This window comes from Halichoerus grypus, chromosome 4 (assembly GCF_964656455.1).
Source record: "Halichoerus grypus chromosome 4, mHalGry1.hap1.1, whole genome shotgun sequence".
Lineage (NCBI taxonomy): Eukaryota > Metazoa > Chordata > Mammalia > Carnivora > Phocidae > Halichoerus > Halichoerus grypus.
This window is the reverse complement of record NC_135715.1, coordinates 155,334,141-155,354,216: the sequence shown is the minus strand read 5'-3', so window position 1 is coordinate 155,354,216 and position 20,076 is coordinate 155,334,141. Positions and strand designations below refer to the sequence as shown.

At 37.2% G+C, this 20,076-nt stretch overlaps 1 protein-coding gene across 6 annotated transcripts in view; it reads right to left on the bottom strand.

The window, feature by feature from the left end:
* SLC39A10 (solute carrier family 39 member 10) overlaps nucleotides 1-20,076 on the bottom strand; it is a 131,414-nt gene that overhangs the window by 46,551 nt on the left and 64,787 nt on the right. Inside the window, exon 1 of one of the 6 annotated variants that reach the window (XM_036089410.2) lies at nucleotides 19,870-20,049. The exons of 3 other annotated variants lie outside the window; for them this stretch is intronic. The gene's annotated coding sequence lies outside the window, so the exon portion shown is untranslated. Of the gene's footprint in view, nucleotides 1-12,625; nucleotides 12,752-18,715; nucleotides 19,055-19,869; nucleotides 20,050-20,076 lie in introns of those variants that run through there. 2 more of the 6 variants (XM_078071133.1, XM_036089412.2) reach the window with 2 other exon arrangements.

The following is a 20,076-nucleotide window of genomic DNA, read 5'->3' as shown; positions in this document are numbered from 1 at the left end:
ATGGAAAATTATGGAATCACTATTAAGTAGAAAGAGGAGAGTTACACTCCCTGCAGTTTACCTTGATTTTCCACTAGAAGATGCTAGTGAAAGAGAAAATTCTCAGTGACTGTTGCTCCACTCATCTGATATGTAAATGTCCTGTGGTTTATTCAGTGCACATTATCTCACTGTCAAATGAATAGGTACCAGTGGTGGAAATAAACATAATATATATGTTGATCAGGGGCGCCTGGGTGGCTCAGTTGGTTAAGCGACTGCCTTCGGCTCAGGTCATGATCCTGGAGTCCCGGGATCGAGTCCCGCATCGGGCTCCCTGCTCAGCAGGGAGTCTGCTTCTCCCTCTGACCCTCCCCCCTCTCATGTGCTCTCTCTCTCAAATAAATAAATAAAATCTTTGAAAAAAAAAAAAAAATATATATGTTGATCAGGCAACAAATAATTGACCCCAAACAAGTTCTATGCCCAAAGCGCAGCAAAGCCAATCACTGAGACACTCAGTATGCATCAAGGAAAGGGTTTATTGGAGAGGCAGTCAGACAAGGAGACAAGGAGATGGGAGAGCAAGCCTCAAATCTGCCTCCCCTAAGGAGGAGACAGAGATGTTTCAAGGCAAACATAAAAAAAAAGTCTGGGTAAAAAGCTGCAGCTGCACTTATTAGTCCTATTAATCTTTGGTCATCTGTTTCAAACCCCACTGTCTTTTGATCATTCCTCATTCTTGAGGGAATTGGGACCGTGACTGCTCTAGTTACTTCTAGCTGAAATGGGGAGAAGATCGGAGTTAAAAGACTAGAACTTTCCGCACTCATTTAGAAATATTCTTTAGTTCCAACATACAAACTGAAACACAACATTCTACATTACCAAGATTTTTGTACTCTCATTCCCCTAGGAAAGTATTCATATCTACAAACAAAATGTAACCTGAGGATGCACATAGCACTCCTGTTAATTCAGGAGGATCAGTACTTTCATTCTGCAGAATCACTGAAGATACCATTTGAAACCAAGAAGTATGGTTAATTGGATGACTTGATTAACCTGACTCTAAACTTACGGAGTACATCAAATTAGACCAAGAAAAGGTTACAGGCATTACTACTGGGTTGCTGCGGTTGTACTCTGAACCAGGGTCAGAATGACATATCCAACAGTGAGAAAGACTGCTAGCCTTGGCCAACGTTGGCAAAATCCTAATGGTAGATTATCTTTTCAAGCTTGAGAGGCTGCCAACTATAGAAAAACGCTAAGTATTGATTGATTTCTTTGGACGAGCTCTCCTAGTTTTAGGTCCATCAGAGGCTCACTGATCCAAGCAGGATTCTTTTTGATGCTCTCCTTGCTGACAGGGTATAGGGAACCTGTGGATTCTTATGGAACCAGCTTCATCTGAGTGTGGTGAATCCATGGCTTAACTCCCTTTAGTTTCACTGAAGAATGGGTGGTCAACAGGACCACAGAAGGTCCTGTCCAACGAGGTTGGAGTTGGTCCTCTGGATGCTTGCTCTTCCAGGTCTTTAATAACACCAAATCTTCAGGATTCAGGGAGTGTAAGGGCATGTCTGTGGGGTACACATCAACCTGTTGGAAGGAAACTTATGTATAGCAGTTAAGTATTTCCCAAAGATTGAACATCCAATTCCCTAACATGAGCCCCATCAGGAACTCCTAAGTCATGAAAAGCGTGTAAAAAGGGTCTTCCATAGAATATTTCATAGGCGCTTAAATCAAGCTTATTGCTAGGGGCACTTACTCAAAGCAGGGCAACCAGCAAGGGTTTTTTCCCCCCAAGTTAAATTAGTTTCTTTGTAAATTTTTGCCTAAGTTCTTCTAAGCATACGGTTCATTTTTGTCCATTTTCCCAGTCGATTGGGGTCTGCGTGGTTTGGTGCCTCTAAGTGGTATACCTTCTAGAACTGGTGGGAGCCCAGTCTCAGGATTGTTTTTAGCACAAATGTCACATTTTTTTTTACTATCTTTTTGACAGTTCTCTGAAGACTGGGACTGACAATATGCTTCTGGATCCACCGGAAAGTAACATCTCACCCATCTGGGGTGCTTTGGTGAATACAACTAATTGTGTTTTCCACAAGATGTTCTGGGATAAGGATTATCCCTTGTTCATTGTATTTCCAGCTGGCTCTAGCTAGTGCCAGTAATGTCCAAAAGCCCATTCTTCAGCTCTTCTTAGGTTTTCAGTGGAATACTGGGGTTGATATTTAGTTAAGTCTATGTCTGGTACTAAAGCCATTACAGAGGGTTTTGGAGTCTTTGTATGGGCTGCCAACTTGGCGGCTTGAGGTGCCCTCCTGTTCCCTTGGGCAATCAAGCAGTCTGATTTCTGGTAATCTTGGCAATGCATAATAATTGATGGGTCACCACTGCATCCAGCGCTCTTCTTTATCGTTGGTCCATAAAACTATTCTGTGAACATCATAAGGTCTGGATTTTCCAATGGCAGATCCGTCAAATGAAGACAGCTGGAATAAAATTGTTCAATTATCTGTATGTCTCTGGTGATCTTTGAGTGGCCCATACAGCAACAGGCATGGGCTATTGTGGCAAGTTTCTCTGAAGTTTATCTCAAGGTGTCTAGCTCCAGTTTGCAGGGCTTCAGGGAAAAAAGGAAGTTTTAATTCTCAATGATTCCAAGTCAAGAGAAAAGGAGAAAATTAGAAACCTCAGTTTGTAAAGTCTTGGCCAGATATCTGAGAAAACTAGAAGAATTCAGGATATAGACCAGTTTTACAGAAAAACAACTAATACTTAAAGACAGTTCATCAGAACTGGAATCTAACATCCACCAATGTGTACTACTGAAACATAACTTCTCTCTAAAATCACCCTCATTTCCACCAAAAACAGTGCAGTTTTCCCATTAGTTCTGGAAATTCCTGGTTTAGTTTAAGGATTTTAAAGGTATCAGGTATTTGTCATTACAATGCAATTGACAAGGAAATTCTGTGACACACACTTCAATAATAAGAATTATAAGTGATGACATCGTATGAGGATATAGCAAAACCTTAGGAATTTTATATAATTTCTGGAACAGCTATTGCATTCACCTATACAATATAACCTAAGAAGGTTTACTATCATTTATTTGACAATGTTCCCCATGTAATTTGATATATCAAATTAGCCTCATTAGTCAAAAAAGACTTCACTTAGAAGTAGAATTTGGGAAGTCTGTCAGAAATATCAGAAGGTTTTAAAGAATACGCTTAAATAGCATTACAGATCGTTACAAAACTTAGTATTTAATTATCTATTTAGCCAAGGTGGCAATAAGAGATTCTAAAGGCAAATACAGAGGGTTTTTTCTATGCAGATTAAAGATAAAAACCTTTGGTTACAATTTAGACAAATAATCTAAGAAACTGTTATTTTTAACAGAGAGAAAAACCAAATTCCAATTTTTTTAAAGATTTTATTTATTTGACAAAGAGAGTGAGCACAAGGCAGACGCTTAACCGACTGAGCCACCCAGGTGCCCCCCAAATTCCAATCTTATACTGGGGTACTTCTGATATTAAAACTCATTCATTTCAATAAAATTTTTAAAAAAATTTTTGCAGTCCCTCCTTTTTTCCTATCACCTCCCATGTTGATATATACTTCGTAAGACAAGGACACCAGGGCACTGCATGGATTGGGTGCTCTTGTGGATACTGCGATGTGTGGATCAGAATCTCCTTCAGGAAAGAAGGCTCTCAGGGCAGGAACGCTGGCAACAGTTCTCACCTCTCGGAGGCTACTGGGGATTGCGTTGACTGAAGACAGCTGCCTTGCCAAGAGCATGCTCTCTTCCCAGGTGGTCACATCCACTGACTGTTCAATATGTGGGTATAAAAGTCCAACCCTTTTGCCACAATTCAGGATGTTAGGTTCTAAGGGCAATCCAACTTTCGGAACTTAGAAATCAGCTAAGGCTTCTGTTGATGCTCTATCAATGCTCAACTTCTGCCTAATCTTGCTCTCTTCTCTTCCTTCTCCTCCCCACATGTTGACCACTTGCTAATGAACTTTTTTTACATACTAATCTCCATAATCTTAATCCCAACTGTGTACAAAATTCCTTTCCAAAGATTCCCTTCTCACAAACCTTCTACAACTTTCCTTTTTACATTCAGATTTTGTCCCAGGATTTTCCTTTTTAAATAACGAGTCTCATTTTCCCTGCATACAGAATTGTTTCCAGTAGTCTTAATTATATTTATTGGAATTCTTTCTAAGGCTTTTTTTCTCCTTTACTGACAAATTTTCCAACAGAAATAACATGAGCCTACCTCACTTCTGGTAAACACAGGCAGAACAAAACTTCTACATCTAATGCTGACAACTCTAAAGACATGCCTATTTTAATTAAACCAACAACCTTAATATCTTTAATACTGAATATTTTCCCAGATCACATGGACTTGAAAACCACTTGGGTTAGTTTTCCATTTTGGATTTTAGAATGCCCAATTCATACAAGTGTTCACCTAAGAACCAACTAACTTGAGTTTTTTTACAAATTAATTTTAGCAATACCATCTGGAGGGATAGAAAATATCTCACATTTACAACATACATGGACACACATACAAATACACAAATAAGATACAAACAAAATCTTCACTAAAGGCCCAATATCTTCCTTTTATAAAAAAAAATCTAGGGGCACTTGGCTGGCTCGGTTGGTAGAGCATGCTACTCTTAATCTCAGGGTTGTGAATTCGATCTCCACTTTGGGTACAGAGATTACTTTAAAAAAATAATAATTAAAAAAAAATCTAACTGAAAGATGGTATTATAATTTATGGATCTGTTTATCATTTTTCTCTGAAGTCTAATAAATATTGTGGCCAAGCAGTGTTACAAAAAGAGGTGATTTTTTTCCTTTTCATGGATTCATAACTAAACATTGCCCAATTTTGGAGAATACAGCCCAAAGGTCTGCATGTGAGATTCACATTGTCATTTTCCATTTTCCAGTTAGAACATGGCCAGTTTTGTCCAAAGATACCAAAATCTGCAGCAACAAACAAACCAAATAAAGTCCATAGTACCTCTGTGAGCACGGTTCCTCCCCTCAAAGTTGTCTTCACCAACTAAACCAAATGGCTTCTAATCAGCCTTTCCTTAAATAAGAAAAGATGGCTATGAGAACCAATACCCCCTATTTGGAAGTAATCAAATGGGAGAGATATCTAAAAGAGCCAAAAAAAAATGAAAGGAAGAAATAAGCTCACAGGCTGAGCATGGCACATGAAGCACTTACCAAGAGAACATCTGTCCAAACCAAAAATGGTTTCCTTGCCACAAGAGTTAAATTAAGCACCAAAAGTCGATGGTACCCTGTCGCAGTGGGGCTCCGGGGATGGTCCCTAGAACAGAGGTCCTAGGCAGCACCAGACTCCTATTACTGACTAGGGGCCAACAAACCACAGGCAAAGAGCTCCTGGTTGGCTCACCAAATTTATAACTGAACCCAAGTTTATATGCCCAACACACAGCAAAGCCAGTCACTGAGACATTGTAACTGAACCCAAGTTTGTATGCCCAACACACAGCAAAGCCAATTACTGAGACATCATGTATGCAGCAAGGAAAGGGTTTATTTGAGAGGCAAACAAGGAGACAAAGAGATGAGATGCAAGGAGAGCAAGCCTCATGTCTGCCTCCCCTCCATATCTTGCAAGGAGAGCAAGCCTCATATCTGCCTCCAAGGAGGAGAGTTAGGGATATTTAAAAACAAACAAACAAAAAGGTCTGCAGCTGTGCTTGTTAGTCTCATTAACCCTTTGGTTACCAGTTTCACAGGAAACACAAAAACTGTCCGTGGTCTGTATGAGATTTAAATTGTCATGTCATGTTTTAAATGTACAGTACTCAATTTGTTTATTACAAGAATTCTAAATATCTTGATTTCTCTACTTATTTACACCCAAGAGAGTATCACAGGAATGCAAATACATGAGTGACATCCTAAGTGTAATTTTAAACCTGTGTTAAATGTTTTTTCCTAAGTAAATCATTCATAAACTTTGCAACTTCAGTTCAGAACTGCTATACAAATGTGTGCTTGAGAATCATTTGGATGAAGTATGCATTAGTCAGTGTAGACTAAGCAGCTACTGCAAAGAACCTCTCCCAAAAGGACAGTGGCTTAAGAAAAAATCAAATTTATTTCTCGCTCAAAAACAATCCAAGATGACTGCTCCAGGTCTGTGAGCAGCTGTGCTCCAGTCAGAGACACATCAGCCTTACATGGGTGCTATTCCAATCAGCTGTAAAACAGAATCAAAGTCCAGGTACAGAAATTTCTTGTGAAGCAGCAAATGAAGCAGACATTGCATGCATCACTTCCCACATTCCAGTAGCAACAACTCAGTCACATGGCCTCAATCAGCTATAAGGAGACGGGGCAATATAGCCTCAACTACAAGTTAAGGAGTTTCTCAAGCATTCTGTGAAAGTTAAGGATCCTTTTCTAACCATAGCACAAAGAGGATCCTTGGGGTTGAGACAGGAATGGAGGACATGTTGCCTAAGTCCACTTATTACTCAACCCTAAATATTGGCCTTTACAGGACTCAGCTTTGCCCAAGCCAAGATATTCTATTGTCTCTTGAGTTCAGGAGTTTTCTGAGTTTTTGTGCATTGACAATATGTTATTTTTATAACTGACTTTTTTCACTTCAGCAAACATACTGAGTTATTTACCCAAGCCTTCTGGGTAAGATATCTATGAATGATCCTACTGCACAAGAAAGGAGGACTGGATTCTGGAGAATAGCTAGCAGTTGCCACCACACATTTAATTTAAATTTCACCTTTTGTTATTGATTTCCAGTATATCATCAGTTAAAAGTGTAAGTGTTCCATCACTGGATAACTTCTACATTAATGGCCAGGTTAATTCACAATTAAATAACTTTATCATTGTGCTAATTACACTACTTCTGATGGAAAGATTTTGCTTTGTATACAAATAAAAAAAGAGATCCACTAATACTTTCCTGTAAAATTCACTAATATTTCAACATTAACATCAGAACTAAGTGTTTAGTGAAGACAGTGGCTGTAACTTGCTATGGGAAGTGGCGGGGAGGAATCCTGAGGGAAATTCTGGGCTGCTGTTAATGTGCTGTTTCTTAGGTGCTGGTTACACTGGTGTGTTCACTTCATGAAAATTTGTCAAACGTTATACTTAACATTTGGGTACTTTTTTGGAGGTATGTTTTATTTCAGACAAAACAATTTTTAAAAAAGATTTAATTTTATTTATTTATTTATTTATTTATAGGGCATGAGTAAGGGGAGAGGCAGAGGGAGAAAAGACATAATCTCAAGAAGATTCCACGCTGAGCACAGACACCAATGCGGGGCTCAATCTCATGACCCTGAAATCACCTGAGCTGAAATCAATAGTCAGACGCTTAACAGACTGAGCCACCCAAAATAATTTTTAATCCTTAAAAAATATGTATTTCAGGGACACCTGGGTGGCTCAGTCAGTTAGGCTTCTGCCTTCGGCTCAAGTCGTGATTCCAGGGTCCTGGGATCAAGTCCCTCATCTGGTTCCTTGCTCAGTGGGGAGTCTGCTTCTCCCTCTGCCTACCGCTTCCCCTGTTTGTGTGCTCTGTCAAATAAATAAGTTAAAAAAAAAAAAAAAAGAATATATATTTCAGGGGTGCCTGGCTGGCTCAGCTGGTGAAGCATGCAACTCGATCTGGGTGTTTTGAGTTCAAGCCTCACTTTGGGTGTAGAGATTACTTAAAAATAAAATTTTAAAATATATATATATTTCAACTTTCAATTAGTAAAATCAGCAATATGTAGCTTCTATAAACAGACCTATATTTAACCATCTCCAAAGACAAATTTATTTTTTAACTTTTTATTTTAAATAATTTACGATATGGGGCACCTGGTTGGCTCAGTCCATTGGGTATCCGACTCTTGGTTTTGGCTCAAGTCATTATCTCTGGGTCGTGAGATCGAGCCCCACGTCAGGCTCTACTTTTGAGTGTGGAGTCTGTTTGGGATTCTCTCTCTCTTCTCCCCCTGCCCTCCCACACACCTCACCGCCATTCACACACTCTCCCTCTCTCTAAAAAAAATAAAAATTTAAAAAATAAAGTAATTTAAGATATAAGTTGTAAATCAGTTCAGTTTCTATGCACTTTGCCCAATTTTCCCAATAATAACAGCTTATATAATCACAGTGCATTTTCAAAACCAAGAAACTGATACTCCTATAACTTAACTAAAGACCTAATTTCACTAGTTTTCATAAGCACTTAAAAATATTGTAATAGAAAATCCATTTCTTAACCAAAAAGAAAAGATATTATTGGTAACCAAAGGATCTTGTTTAACAAACTGTATGATTATACTTAAAAGAAATAGAAGCAATTAGGGTTGATAATCTATCTCCATACCAAGTTCTTTTATAAAGGCTTATAAACATCTTTAATTATAGGCTTTCTGTGGTAATTTTTCCTGCATGAAGTGCCAAATTACAATATTTTAATTTTTAAATAAAATTAGACACCTATATCAAGAACAAACTGAAATATACACTAATTACTAACAGTACAAATCTTTCTATAGATAGTTTGTCTAAAGAAGATAATTATCTTTACTTCATATAGACATAATAGAATAACAGAAGGTTTAATGTAAAAAGATATTTCAGTATACTAAATACTCTTATTTTATAAACAGAAATCTAAGACCCAGAGAAGGTATATGACATGATTAACGTGATATTTCAAGTGTGTGGCAGTTCTCTAACTTGAATGTCTAGGACTCTCTCTGCAACACCAGCATATTTATATATCATCAAACCATAACACTATGAGATAGTTACTAATGTGACTCATCTACAGTATACTACCAAAACATTTTTACCAGGAAATCAAATTGTCTCCCATTACTTACAGTTAACATAAAAAAGTCACTAATATTATCAACAGATTAGTTAACAAAATGATTGCTTGACATAAGAAAAATAACTAATAGACACTAAAATTTCTATTTCCAACAACAGGTTGCTATTACTGGAAAGGCCAGTAGTATATCCTGTGTATAATCTATTCAACATTTAACTTAAAAAAAAAAAAAGTTTACTCAAGAGGGTTTTTATTTTTTTATTTATTCATTTGTTGGAGAGAGAGAGGGAGCACAAGCGGGGGGAATGGCAGGCAGAGAGAGAAGCAGGCTCCCCGCTGAGCAAGGAGCCCTACGCAGGGCTCGATCCCAGATCCCAGACCCCTGGCATCATGACCTGAGCTGAAGGCAGCTGCTTAATAGACTGAGCCACCCAGGCGTCCCAATAGAGTATTTTTTAAAAGGAAAATGAAAACCAAATGAAAAGAATCAGTAGTTTATATCTTGGCTCACTCATACATACACATACACACACCTATACACACACACAAATAATCATAGGAAAAATACTATAAATTTCTTAGTAAGGTTTTAAAACTAAGCATTTCAATGCTCCAGGATTGTTACTTTGAAGGACAATGGAGGACAGCAAGATCAAAAGAAAAAAAAAAATCACTAAAACACTCAACCTGGATTATATAGATACATCATACTTTAAATAAACTTAATGTGAAAATCCATTTAATAAATGTACACAGTATCCCAATTTCATAAATGACTTCATTTTTAAAAAGGTTTCATTATAGAACTTCTTTAAATAAAAGAAATTAGTTTTATGTATGTCCTGAATCACATAAACTGGCATTTATAACACTGAATGACTTCATTAATCTTTACCCATATTGGTAGTCAGATACAAATTTGGTTTCCCTCTGTGATTCAACAGCAGTACACACAAAATGAGACTGTTTGCATACTGAAGAAACACTACTCTAGGAGTCAAAGACCTCAGAGATCTGGCTCTGCCACTCACTTGATAGGAGTTGCTGGGCAAATCACTTAACCTCTTTAAGTCTTTTTACCACTTAAAAAGTGGGGTATTAATCCCTGTTCTATTTCACAGTAATTATGACAACAAAATAAAATAACAAGTATGCTTTTTTAAGTGGTAAAAGCGTTAAACATTTTTCCATTTTACTTACAATGCTAAATGCTATTTAAGTGCAAGTTATCAACGGTAATATAACCAGGATCTATTTTAATTCCCATTTCTGACATACACGCTGAACATAGTATTTTGTACATAGTAAAGAACCAAGGATCAGAAACCTTTGTCCCTAATTCATCCCAGCACTGTCACTGTTTCCAACCTGCAAAACAGGGAGAATAGCACCTACATTTATCCATCAATTGAACGAATATATATAAAGCTGTTTTGTAAAACAAGTATATTACCCTAAGGTATTACTACTATTAAATGTGGCACTAAGTATCTTTCACTTAACTTCCAAAAGTATATATAACCGGGGGGAGAGGGGGGAGTCCCTTTGTTTTGATTCCTTTGAAAAAGTGCTACCAAAAATATTCAAGAGCACATTCAGCATTGCATCCAAGACCAATTCTAGATTACAATACACCCAATTCACTAGTTAGTATTTGAGAAGTAGGAAAGAATTATCACAACACACCAGTTTCATTGACATTATGAAATTTTTCAAGGCATAAGAAAAAAAAAACTTTTCATGGCATAAAATTATTTCAGTAATGAGTTCTTAGCAGGAACAGCTAAATCCTTGTACAGCTTCAAGTTTTGCCTTTTCATTCCCCCACTTGACCAGATACCTAATCTACTAATGCCATATTTTAGTTTGGAATGCCAATGTAGCTCTTCCCAAGAAACAAGCACCATTCAATCTTTTAATATTTCCACTGAGATTCATACATATAAAAAGTCAGATACATGCTATAAGTGAAGTTGGGTGTGTGTAATTTAGTGACTGTTTCACTAACTTTAACAAGAGAGAATAAAAATATCTGAGCCTAGATTCAATGTACCAAATCAAGCATCAACAAATCAAATCCATCTTTATTGTATTTTAAACTTTCAGGTACAAACCTACATTTTTCTCATTGTATGTCAAAACAACTATCTCAAGTCTCTGCTTTTCAAGTTTTGGTTACAGGGAGCCTGGAACCACACTGTTGAAAGTCACCTATGATATTCCTGTGTCTGTTCTGCTACTTGTGAATACAAAGAACATTTGATCTGACATTAGTAAATGTAATGGTTTTTATCAGTCACAAAATACTGAGATGCCTTTTGAAACTACTAAAATGTTTATGATTTTAGGTTACCCTTTAAGTAAATAGACTTCAACCTCTTTCACTCCAAACGCATACAAACCTACATAACATGCATCATGAAGAGGACTTAAGAGTGTTAACCTTAGGACCTGAATTAGGCACACATGCCTAATTGACTCATCAGCACCGGCAGTTGCCTTTACTCTAAGAATAGTTACTGCCACTCTCAAATTTTTATCACTCCATTCAACTTGGCTCTTCCCTTTGCGTCACTGTTACATGTCCCTGATTTGGCACCAGCTTGTCATTCATAAGCACTGCCAGTTAAAATGATCCTTTCCATGAGGACAGAAAAAAAAAAAAAAAAAAATCACAGAACATCCAGGGCAATCTTTTTATAACATTTTTTAACATTTTTATAGATTTATAATATTTTTTGATAATGCTGGCAACACAAGCTATGTCTTCCTCACCATGGAAACTTTCTGTGTGATTACTTTTAGGTGTCCTTATAGTTATTTTAAGCCATCAAAGTCCCCTTAATTGTTGAACAAAGTGAAGATTCAGCTCTGTCATTTAACAAAATCTTACAAAAATCTAATTCAAAAGTCAAAGCTACTTAATTTTTAGTAGCAACCTACCAATTTCATTATCAATTATCAATCATCTTTATTATCAAGTTTAACAATGTCCAACATATAATAAAACTATAAATTCTTTTATAAACATAGTCTTCTTAGGGCACATTCTTTTCTAACAGAGCTACATTCAGATACAGAGGTGAGATAGATTCTGTGATATATATGCACATAGAAAAATAAAAAGGAAAAGAAATTAAGTATTAATGCCAGAAAAAAACAAAGTTGTACAGGAAAGAAAAAATAAGTTTATTATAATAGCTACATATTATAACATTTATAGTCATAAAAATATAACACTAAATACTGTTCTAAACCAAAATTACAGGATAATTGTACTGAAAAATAGGGGTATAGAAAATGGGAGAAGGTTCGTAAAGGGGAGGAAGTGTGGTAAATCCTCACCTTTCACTTAACAGATAATGACTTAAATTAAAAATCAACAAGCAGTAATGAACACATTGGAGACATGGCAGTGAATAACAAAATAATCGACTAATGAAACAAAAGGAGTTCCCTGTCTCTCTAGGCAGAAGAACATGAAAGAAGGAAGACAGGGAGGACTGATTTTTTTCCTTTTCCCTAAAAACTTCATAGAACTATTAACTATTACTTTATATTCATGTAAAACTCTGATTGAAAAAAACTAAAAATAGGCTTAAATAAACCAAGTTGCAATTACTCAGTTGGGAAAAAGAAACAAGAAAAAAACTAAACATCAGCAATTATAAATCTTAAGCTTTTGTTAAACAAAATCCCATTTTGTCACATGTGAAAGAAAATGAATTACTTACAGTTTCAAGATTTTCACAAGCATTTGTAGAGTTTTAATCACAATATGCAATCACTTTAATTTCAATTTGTGCTATTATTTTTGGTTACTTGCTTGGACAATTTCAAGATGTAGGGAAAGACTACAAAAACTAACACTTGTCAGGTCTTGTTACATACTTCCACACTGGTTTCTAGGGAAATTAAGTTTGGTTAGACTGCCACCATCAGTATGACCACAGCATTCTCTTTAGTACTTGGTACTATTAATTTTGGAGTGAAAGATTTTGCCTTATTTTTATTTATACTTTTATCATTTTTCCTGGGGTCTCAATTCTTACCAACATATATGAGCTTTTATATAACAGGACTTAGTCATATTTCCTGCAAAAAACATCTTCAGTTCTGTGCAGTGTCTTTTTATTTTGATTAGTGTTTTCCCTTTTATGTATGTACAGAGGTTTTCATATACATGCAATGAAACCTAGGAATTTTTTTGCAATTTCTTCTATGGTTTCTAAATTTAAGAAATTTCTTCTCCCAATATTATTTTCTTCTTAAAAAAAATAATTAAAATTAACATGACCCCTAAATTCATTTATTTTTTAGGGAAAAGAAAAATATCGATTTAACTAATAATACATACTTACCTGTTAACTAAAAAAGTTTGTATTTTATCCTCAATAAATTTTCAAGTACTTGTATTTAGGCAAATCTCTTCATAGGAAAAGCCCTAACATTTGCTTTATAAATTATAAATTAAATTATATAATATTTATAGTGAATTTAAAGAGCACTTTTTTCCTAAAATCTTTCAGTGATTTGATTTTAATATACCATTATGATTTCCTTCCTCATTTTTTAATTGGTATGATTATTTTCTTGAAAATAAACATACTTATACTATGTACATCAAATTATTCACTCTATTTGAAAACTAGAGTATTCAAATTTAAAACAAATTCTTAAAAAGTGTGTTCCAAACATTAACAAATTATGAAGTCAGTTGAAGTTCTGCACTAAAAAAGTTCCACTGGAATGGAAAACATGATCTCACTACTTTATAATATATATTATGTAGAATATATAATATCTAACTTTTCTTTGTTATATAATGCAATTTTATATATAATCATGTAATAAACATTACAATTACATAAGATGTTTTGCTAATATATTGACTGATCTCATTGTTTTATTATATAATAACTAATCATATTCTATATATCTTGATAAGGCATATAAAATCAATCTTTCCATAGCCCCCTTCATCTAGAGGCTATGATCCTCTATAACATAGCACAAAGTATATTTCTTCCCATATAATCAGAATAGAGTAATAATTCATCCTCAGCAGAGGTGTACTGAGAAGTATTACACCAAAACATTTGTTCACAGACCTGTAAACATGCCATCTAAGTTACTTTATGAGAGGTGTGAAAGTAGAGGAGAAGAGGAAAGGGAAGCGAACAGGAGCAGGGAGAAGGCATATAAGTAAGTATGAAACATTTTCTGCTCTGAAGGAGGTACAAGGAAGACACTATCACCTTTTAAATTAGAGAAGGTAAACTGTGAGAGATGCTGCGTTAGTATAACAATTGACAGAATTAGGTGGTAACCCAAGGTTGAAGGCCAAGGGCTTCATATTCCAATTGCAAGCATAATAAAGGTGCCATTCCTCCCATGGAGGGAAAATGGAAAGGGGTAGAAACAAAAAGCATCTATACTATTTAGGTAAAACAAAACAAAACAAAACAAAAACGCCTGAGAACTCAGATTATTACCCACAAATTTCTATTTGAATGTTTTTCTACTAGTTTTTAACTCATATAGGTTCCAGGAAAATTTAACTATCTTAAATAACAGCAACATGTCAGATAACTATAAAACATTAAGAACTGGATCCAGGGGTTGGCAGACTTAAAAAAGCCAGACAGTTATTATTTTAGGTTTTGTGGGCAGTGCAGACTCTAAGGCACTACACAATTCTGCCATTATGGCACAAAAGCAGCCATATACAATACGTAAGTGGATGTGAAGGCTGTTTTCCAATATTTAATTTACAAAAGCAGGATGATTTGGTAGATGGGCCATAGCTTGCTGACCCTTGACTTAATCTACATATATTTTTTTTTAAATTACAAATTCAGCAGACAACTGTAGGGGAAACCACTATTTTAAAACTCAAAACTCACAAAATACATAAGATGAGTTCAGAAAAAAGCTTACAGGTATGAGCGCATGGAAATGGTTTCTTTTTTATTTACAGGCATTAAAGTAATAGGACAGTGGGATGCAGACCTTTGTGATTTTGTTACTATAACTGAAGAGCATTTAGATTTTCTTATTTCTACATGAATGAAAATAAATCTAAACACCGAAGTGATCAATGACTAATAAGTCTTAATCACGACAGGATTAAAAATAACTTTCATACATAAGATCATAGTATTCTTATTTCTAGCCCTATGACATAATCTTACTATATTAGTAAGAGAAAGGTATTTCCTACAATGTTCTGATTCACTTTTCTAATCCCCAAAAACCTCTTTTCTGAATGGAATGTATGGTTCCCAAAAGTAGGGTACGTATTATTAAGTGTAAATATGGCTATTAGAAATGTTACTGAAAGCGCAAGTATTACCTCATATCTCCCTCTATTTCAGCAGTAAAATAGCTACAATATAATTATAAAATATAATTATAAAATTAGGTAATTATAAAATTATCTACCACTCTTAGTTAAAACAATTTACTACTTGAGTAACGTTTTAGATTTTATCCTTATACTCACAACCTGTAACCACTGCCACCCACCACCACCCCATTCTAGTAACATCTTTTAACATGAAAATCAAGTATTAAAAATCTTTTAAATATCCAATCCCTATATCTAGCCATCAAAAAACCCTATGTTCCGATAATAGAAAAAATAAAATTTGACACTATTATATGTCATGTCATAGAACAATCTGTGTTGTTTTAACATGTCTGAACATTGTGTGATCTCTTAAACAGTTGGAAATAATTTCAATAATACTATTGTTATTTTAAACTTCACAATTTCAGTAGTAAATCACCTTCATACCTACTAGACACATTTTTGGATATTCTGATTGTAGTCAATTTTATTTTATTGGAAATACATTTTGCTTATTTTGGAAAAAACTTAGAAGTCATTGTACGGCCAACTCACAGAACTTACAAAGAGAAATTAATGAAAATAGTTCAGCCTATTGATAATTGGTCTAATTTGAAACCTTATAGTTTATATGACTACAGGAAATCTTGTGGTTATTACGGTCCTTGAGACTCTATTTTTCAGAAATCATTCTAAGTCACAGATCAAAATAAACTTGAATTTAAAAAAACTCATCATGTAATATTAACATTCTCAAATTTTATTTTCAGTACAATCGAGGCAATACAAAGCTATATGGGACTAAATTAAGCCAGAAAGCAAATTTTTTATCACTATTTTCACACCATAAGCCCAGATTAAATGAATAAAATTGCTTTTATTCATATACAAAATTAATCTCAAAAACACACTTTTAACATACCTTTCCTCCTGCTTTCAAAAATCCCATATACTCTTGCAGGGAAACTTGGCATTTTACTGTCCTATCTCCATCCAAACTCACTCCATACTTGGAAAACTAGGGGCCAAAAGCAACCAAAGTTAACCAATTCAAAATGACTATGTCCATCTTATTAGTGACACTGTAACCAGATGGAGGAAACCCCAAAATAGTCTAGCTATAATCTAGCACTATGGAATCGAATTCTAATTTAAATAGATCTTGTTTTGGTGATTAACATAACATAAATAAATAAATAAATCGATCTTGTTTTACGAAAAGATGAAGGTGAAGGAGAAGCTAACACTAGGGGGCAGCATCGAGCTGCTGGGACGGTCTGGGCTTTCTTCTAACATGTAAACTTTAAATCAAGGCTAGTATATTTTTAATGAAAATTACATTATAATGAAAGGCAACTTTATAGAGTTATAAAATTTGTTATAAAGGAAAAAGGATAGCTTTAATTGGCTACACTTCTTCCCATTTTCTACTGTGTAATTTCTCTTGCATCTTGATTATCAGTTTAAAACGACTAGTAATGTTTAAGATTTTATTTATTTGAGAGAGAGAGAGAACGAGGGGAGGGGCAAAAGGAGAGGGAGAGAATCTCAAGCAGAATCCGCGTTAAGCTCAGGGCCCTATGCAGGGCTCTATCTCATCACCCCAAGATCATGACCTGAGACAAAACCAAGAGTCAGACACTCAACAAACTGAGCCACACAGGCACCCCAATAATGTCCTGCTGATAAAAGCAAAACCCAGGGCATTTCCATTGAGGTAAGCACTACAGAGACAAGGACTAACATTTTTATCCAAAGTATTTCCTTGGGTTAATGCTAAATTTAAATTTTGTTACATTCAATTAACATTTTAAACTTGATTTAAAAGGTTGACAAACAAGCTTTGCCCATTCATTAAATAATGTCATGAGCATTACGTGACAAAAAGTTGTGGAGTATGTGCCGCCTCAAGGATTTAGTAGGGCAGGGAAAACAAGATGTACATATGGAATTTTAAGTTAAAAAATATGAGCACCAGAAAAAAAATTCTAAGGATTATTATATGTAAGTAACAGAACAATAACAATAGGATAACTGTATCTCTGGCAAAGGCCCAGTAGAAACCATTAAACCTCATTCTGGGGATAATCAAGTTATCAGAGTTAAAGACAGAAAGTAGTCCTCCAACCACTAATGAAAAACTGAAACATTTGTATGTAGAAAAGAAGGTAATATGAACCAAGTTTTTCTGCAGCCCTTTGTTTCATTATGTAATTTATAAAGATCACAGTAAACCCATGAGGTAGGTTTTTTAGCACAAGTTCATAGATAAAAGATTAAGATAAACTTGCTCACCAAATTAGTTAATAATGGGTCATAGTTTGGAGTCTCACTCCAAAGCCATCAATTCTTTCCAATACTGCCAATATTTGGGGACAGAGAGGTTGGAGAGAACTGAGTAACGAGGTAAATTCTCTTTAATTATAATGTAACTGTAATTTCCCTTGCTATAACACCTATATCCTATATTCTCCATAAAACAGTGAAAAACTAAAACAAAAACCCACCCCTAGAGTAGTACTTGCATACCATACTCGAAGCCTCCTAAAAGTACTGCAAAATCAGGTGGTCAAAAAGGGGGAGAATCTGTTGGCTTTTAAATTGTAGAATATTAACTGATAATGGGAAGAACAAATACTACTTATCACACAACATATTATTGATGTCAACTCCTAAGAAAGGTCTTCCCTGACCACTTCTTTTAAAGCAGCATCAAAGTCATTCTTACACAGGGATTCTTAACCAGGAGTCTGTGTACAAAATTCAGGCTTGTGAATCTAGATTTAAAAAAATACATCCTCATTTTAATCTCTGAAAATTATTCTTTCAGTTGTGAATGTAGGCAAAACCACAGAATATGTAGTACCTGATACTTTATAAGAAATCATACAAATTATATCCTTTAATGATCATTTAGTCCTCACTAGTCTGAAATTAGGCATTAGAACTGAAACTACTCTTGATATTTAATCCTCTACTAAAGCATGGATTCCTTCATCTTATTTAATATTTTGATTATTTCAATGTAATTGGGTGTGTTGTAATCCTATATATTCCACATTTAAAAATCATCAGTCTCATCACACACACACACACACACACACACACACACACACATCCCTCCAGTACATCAATATTCAGTAAGTATAGGGATGTGGGTTGTCTGGTATGGACCCCCCAAGTCTTGAACAGTGACTGACTCATAAAGGTACACAAAATTTGTAGAACAAGAAGTCTTAAAAAAAAAAAAAAAAAAGAGTATACAAAAGTCTTGATTTAAGGCTTTCTGCTGCATTACAATTAACTACACTCTAAATTTCCAGCTTTTCCAGTATATTGTCCTTAATTATGTAAACCTGTCACGTTAGTTTTGCTCCATCGAGAACGACTCAGTTTCAAAGTAAAACTAGAATACCGAACAGTGTATAAGACATTAAATGAAAGAAAAGAAAAAAACAACAGTATAACCTACTTTTTAAAAAATTATGTGCTTTACTGTTACTCTTTACTACTTAAAACAGGGACTTGTGTGAAGGACCCTTGCAATGAGGGCTGCGGATGTTGCTGCTCCTTCTTCCTCGTGCCCAACTCCTCAAGACAGCCCATGTGGACAGGCTCCCACGTGAACAGTTCTTTACACAAGCCGGGGGAAGATCTTCAACATCATCGCCTGCGCCCTCATAAGGCCCCTTCTTAGCTGGGGTGCTCGAGGATCCCAAGGGAGAAGCGAGTTGAGCAGACCCCTAGAGCAGGGGAGGGCCGCGGCTCTCCTGCTACTTCCCCAGCCGGGACCCACGCCGCTCACCGCCGAGGGCTTTCAGGAACAAAGCCCGGGCCGCCACGCCACCTTCGGGCCCACCCGGCCTCCCCCACCGACTCAGCCTCAGCCCCACCCTCAGCCCTCAGCTCCGGGGACCCCAGCGGGCTCAAGAATTAACTCCCCCGCGTCCCGCCTCGGCTTTTCGGTTGGTGGGGGAGGAAAGCCTCCACGAGGCCTCCCGCGGTAGGAGCACAGGCGCCACCGTCCGTTAGCCTCTCGGTGCCGGAACAGCGGCTCCCAGGCTCCATCCCGGGGGCCCCTCGTCCGACCCCAGGATAGACCGGAGGGAAGGACGGGACAGGAAAAATCGGGGCATTCGTCGCCTCCGCAAGTCCTTCCAAGGCCTGACTGCGGATCCTCCCACCCTCCGGGCACAGGGTCCCCGCCTCCTCTGGCGACGCCACCCTCGGCCCCCAGGCCGCCCGCGCGCAGCCCCCTAACCGCCGCCGCCCGCCCAGCGGTCACTCCCCCACTCCCCGCGCGGGTCCCCAGCCTCAACAGGAGTCTGGGTCAAGCGCTGGGTCCCGCACGCGGAAAGAAGACTGCCCGGCCGCCAACCCCGCGGCAGCCCAGAGCGCACACGAGGAGCCGCGGCGCCCCACGCGCAGCCCACCGCGCGCTCTGCTCCGGCTCGCCGCCGCCGCCGCCGCTGACTGCAGCGCCCGGATCCCCGAGGGACCCAGCCCGGACTCCCCGGTTCTTGTCTCCCTTTCTACCCCCCCGCCGTCCCGGGACTCGCAGTCTCCGCCGCGCATGGGGCCGGTTCTGGGGGAGGGAATGTAAACAAATCGGGGTTTTATAGTTACCTCACACTCGAGTGCCGTGTGCATCTCCTCTCCGCTCGGTACCAAACCCCGGCTGCACCAAATCGTGTATTCACCAAAGCCGGCTGCGCTAAGTGCGTCGCGGAGGCCCGCGCGTCAGACACCAGGCTACGCTACCGGCGTACAAGGCCCACTCAGGTCCCTGCGCAGCCGCACCCCGTCCGCCTATGGGTGCTACGCTCTGGGCGT